This window comes from Coregonus clupeaformis, chromosome 29, assembly GCF_020615455.1.
Source record: "Coregonus clupeaformis isolate EN_2021a chromosome 29, ASM2061545v1, whole genome shotgun sequence".
NCBI lineage: Eukaryota > Metazoa > Chordata > Actinopteri > Salmoniformes > Salmonidae > Coregonus > Coregonus clupeaformis.
This window is the reverse complement of record NC_059220.1, coordinates 33,443,588-33,448,587: the sequence shown is the minus strand read 5'-3', so window position 1 is coordinate 33,448,587 and position 5,000 is coordinate 33,443,588. Positions and strand designations below refer to the sequence as shown.

General features: G+C 45.2%; 1 protein-coding gene across 4 annotated transcripts in view; it reads left to right on the top strand.

Moving 5' to 3' along the window:
- Positions 1–5,000, top strand: part of LOC121545064 (estrogen-related receptor gamma) — a 96,136-nt gene that overhangs the window by 53,132 nt on the left and 38,004 nt on the right. The window lies entirely within an intron of this gene.

The window sequence follows — 5,000 nt, the reverse complement described above, 5'->3', positions numbered from 1 at the left end:
GTGTTTCTATGTGTGTGTGTTTCTCTGTGTGTGTCTGTGTGTGTGTGTGTGTGTGTGTGTGTGTGTGTGTGTGTGTGTGTGTGTGTGTGTGTGTGTGTGTGCGCGTTTGTGTGTGTGTGTGTGTATATGTGTTTCTCTGTGTGTGTGCACCTTAAGCATTTTAAAGATGTAACATTTCAGAGGGGATGCAATTACACTTACCACACCCTGCTAAAGGGAGGGTCAAATATCTTCATCTTCCTCTACATAGAATGCCCCACACACACACACACACACACTACCTTCTCTCTTTCCTCTCCTTTTCTCCTCTCCTCCTCTTCTCGCTACCTCCTCTCCACCTTTGTGTTAATTAGCTGACTGGGAGAGTCCCCCCCCCTCTTTCTCTCCTTCCCTCTCCCTTATCCCCCCGTCTTCCTCCCTCCCTCTCTCGCCCTCCCTCCCTCTCTCTCCCTACCTATAAATTCACTAGACGCCAGAAGGGATTCCACCACAGCTATGAAATCCTCAACAAGTCTTGTAAGGTCTTTATGGTCATCTGTGGGATTCTAGTAAAGGCCCAGGAGAAGAGGATCATTTAAAAAGAAGGCAGGGCCAGAGAAAGCTCCAGTCAGACAATAGGCCTATCTGCTTCCTTAATTAAAAACCCAGTCTAAAGTGTCTTGTAATCTGGCCCAGATTTATAACACCATGAAAAGAATTTCCTTTCGGTCTCACCTCCTATGGTTTTCACTCCTCTCCTCTCCTCCATGTTTCTCCTCTCCTCCAATTCCCCTTTGCCCTCCCTCTCCTTCAATATCACCCCCCACCCTCTCTCTCTCTAGGTTAGGACACCTATAAATGTGTTGCAGTCATGTAGCTGGCCACATGTGAAAGCCATCAAACCAGCCTACATGAGCATGTTATTCATTTAGGTGTGTATGTGTGTGTGTGAAGAGATGCAGTAAAGTAGACAGTGTTACCCCATCAGTCTCCTGTATGAGGAACCTGATCTGTGTAATAAAAGGCCTATAAACCACTGTGGCATCAGCCTGCTAAGGCTATGGCTCCATGTGTGTGTGTGTTTGAGTGTGTGTTCACGCCTGTGGTTGTGTGTGTGTGTGTGTCTGTGTGTGTATTAGCAGTGTAACCATGGCCTGAAACCTTCCATAGCGTGCAGTGTGCGGTGTGTGTGTGTGTGTGTGTGTGTGTGTGTGTGTGTTCAGCAGGCATGTGTGTGTGAGTGTATCTGGTTACGGCTGCAGCTCGTTAGCAGTAGAAGCTGTCAACAGCTCTGTGTCGTGGGTCTTGCCATATCTCTGTCCACGCTATAAACCCAACATGTCACCAATGTGACATCTTACTAAGACCACCGTCTATTATGGGGTGTGTGTGGTGTCTGCATAGAGAGCCTATTAAATTATATAGTGCAGAATTCAAATCAAATCAAATTGTGTTTGTCCCATGCGCCGAATACAACTGGTATAGACTTTACCGTGAAATGCTTACTTACGAGCCCTTCCCAATGAGTTGAAAATAAAATAGTAACACAAGAGGAATGAAATAAAATACACAAGAATGGAGCTATATACAGGAAGTACCAGCATCAGATCAATGTGCAGCGGTACGAGGTATTTGAGGTAGATATGTACATGAAGGCAGGGTAAAGTGACTAGGCATCAGGATAGATAATAATAAGAGTAAAATAAAGAACAGAGTAGCAGCAGCAAATTATGAGTGTAAAAGTCTGTGAGTGTGTGTGTGTGTGTAATGTGTGTTTGTGTTGTGTCGGTCTGTGTGTGTGTGTTGTGTGTGAGTGCGTATGTAGTGTATGTGAATGTGTGTGGGTTTTGTGTGGGAGTGTCAATGTAGTTTGTGTGTGAGTGAGTGTGTATATGGTGTGTATAGTCTAGTGTGCGTAGGGTCAGTGCAAGATGGAGTCAGTGCAGATAGTTCGGGTAGCATTGAATGATTATTTAGCAGTCTGACTTTTTAGCAGTCTGGCTATTTAGCAGTCTTGGCTTGGGTAAAAGCTGTCTCGGAGCCTGACAGTCCGAGAGCCAATGTTCCGGTACCGTTTGCCGGACAGTAGCAGAGTGAACAGTCTATGGCTTGGGTGGCAATTCCTACAGTGGCTTGCGAAAGTATTCACCCCCCTTGGCATGTCTCCTATTTTGTTACCTTACAACCTGGAATTAAACCTGCTTTTCTGGGGGTTTGTATAATTTGATTTACACAACATGCCTACAACTTTGAAGATGCAAAATATTTTTTATTATGAAACAAACAAGAAATAAGACAAAAAAACTGAAAACTTGAGTGTGCATAACTATTCAGCTGCAAGTCTCTTGGGGTATGTCTCTATAAGCTTGGCACATCTAGCCACTGGGATCTTTGCCCATTGTTCAAGGCAAAACTACTCCAGCTCCTTCAAGTTGGATGGGTTCCGCTGGTGTACAGCAATCTTTAAGTCATACCACAGATTCTCAATTGGATTGAGGTCTGGGCTTTGACTAGGCCATTCCAATACATTTAAATGTTTCCCCTTAAACTACTTAAGTGTTGCTTTAGCAGTATGCTTAGGGTCATTGTCCTGCTGGAAGGTGAACCTCTGTCCCAGTCTCAAATCTCTGGAAGACTGAAACAGGTTTCCCTCAAGAATTTCCCTGTATTTAGCGCCATCCATCATTCCTTCAATTCTGACCAGTTTCCCAGTCCCTGCCGATGAAAAACATCCCCACAGCATGATGCTGCCACCACCTGTGGGGATGGTGTTCTCGGGGTAATGAGAGGTGTTGGGTTTGCACCAGACATAGCATTTTCCTTGATGGCCAAAAAGCTCAATTTTAGTCTCATCTGACCAGAGTACCTTCTTCCATATGTTTGGGGAGTCTCCCACATGCCTTTTGGCGAACACCAAACGTGTTTGCTTATTTTTTACTTTAAGCAATGGCTTTTTTCTGGCCACTCTTCCGTAAAGCCCAGCTCTGTGGAGTGTACGGCTTAAAGTGGTCCTATGGACAGATACTCCAATCTCCGCTGTGGAGCTTTTCAGCTCCTTCAGAGTTATCTTTGGTCTTTTTTTGCCTCTCTGATTAATGCCCTCCTTGCCTGGTCCGTGAGTTTTGGTGGGCGGCCCTCTCTTGGCAGGTTTGTTACGGTGCCATATTCTTTCAATTTTTTAATAATGGATTTAATGGTGCTCTGTGGGATGTTCAAAGTTTCTGATATTTTTTTACAACCCAACCCTAATCTGTACTTCTCCACAACTTTGTCCCTGACCTGTTTGGAGAGCTCCTTGGTCTTCATGGTGCCGCTTGCTTGGTGGTGCCCCTTGCTTAGTGGTGTTGCAGACTCTAGGTCCTTTCAGAACAGGTGTATATATACTGAGATGATGTGTCACCTAGATTTAACTAATTATGTAATAATAATAATAAGCCATTTAGCAGACGCTTTTATCCAAAGCGACTTACAGTCATGCGTGCATACATTTTTCTTTTTGTGTATGGGTGGTCCCGGGGTTCGAACCCACTACCTTGGCGTTACAAGCGCCGTGCTCTACCAGCTGAGCTACAGAGGACCACATGTGACTTATGTGACTTATGAAGGTAATTGGTTGCACCAGATCTTATTTAGGGGCTTCATATCAAACGGAGTGAATACATATGCGCGCACCACTTTTCCGTTATTTATTTTTAGAATTTTTTGAAACAAGTTATTTTTTTCATTTAACTTCACCAATTTGGACTATTTTGTGTATGTCCATTACATGAAATCCAAATAAAAATCCATTTCAATTACAGGTTGTAATGCAACAAAATCGGAAAAACGCCAAGGGGGATGAATACTTTTGCGAGGCACTGTAATTCTATGGGTGTGTGTTTAATTGTATTTTATCAACCATAGAGAAAGGTATTTTTTGTGCAAGTCTGAGTGTTTTTTCATCTAAGGTAGAGAAAGGTGTGTGTGTGTTCAGTAGTGTGTGTGTGTGTGGTTCTTTTTGAAACTTGCAGATTCAGCCCATTTTCTCTGACAGCAGAGAGTTCTCTAGGGGGAACAGGGTTTGACAGTGAGTGGAATCCTCCACTACACATCCCTCTGGTCCTCTGCTCCGCCCAGTGTTCTCTCTCCTCTCCTCTCCTCTCCTCTCCTCTCCTCTCCTCTCCTCTCCTCTCCTCTCCTCTCCCTCTCCTCTCCTCTCCTCTCCTCTCCTCTCCTCTCCCTCTCCTCTCCTCTCCTCTCCTCTCCTCTCCTCTCCTCTCCTCTCCTCTCCTCTCCTCTCCTCTCCTCTCCTCTCTCATCTCTCTGTGCTCTTGTGTCTTCTCTCATCCCCCTCTCCTCTCTCCTCTCTTCTCCTCTCCTCTCCTCTCTCATCTCCCTCTCCTCTCCTCTCCCCTCTCTTTCCTCTCCTCTCCTCTCCCCTCTCTCTCTCCTCTCCTCTCTCATCCCCAACATAAAACAGGCCTCTCCCCATCCACGTTTAAGTGGTAACCACGGAAACAGCCAATCCCTGGAGAGCTGTGCATGATTAAATTAGGGCTCCTTTGTGTGTCAATTAATTAAAGAGAGAGATAAGTCTTTAAGGTGGATAGACTAGAGAGAGAGAGAGAGAGAGAGAGAGAGAGAGAGAGAGAGAGAGAGAGAGAGAGAGAGAGAGAGAGAGAGAGAGAGAGAGAGAGAGAGAGAGAGAGAGAGAGAGAGAGAGAGAGAGAGAGAGAGAGAGAGAGAGAGAGAGAGAGAGAGAGCGAGAGAGAGAGCAAACTGGAATGCTATTTGACCCTAAACAGAGAGTACACAGTGCCAGAATACCTGACCAATGTGACTGACCCACAATTAAGGAAAGCTTTGACTATGTACAGACTCAGTGAGCATAGCCTTGCTATTGAGAGAGGCTGCCATAGGCAAACCTGGCTCTCAAGAGAAGACAGGCTATGTGCACACTGCCCACAAATGAGGTGGAAGCTGAGCTGCACTTCCTAACCTCCGGCCAAATGTATGACCATATTAGAGACACATATTTCCCT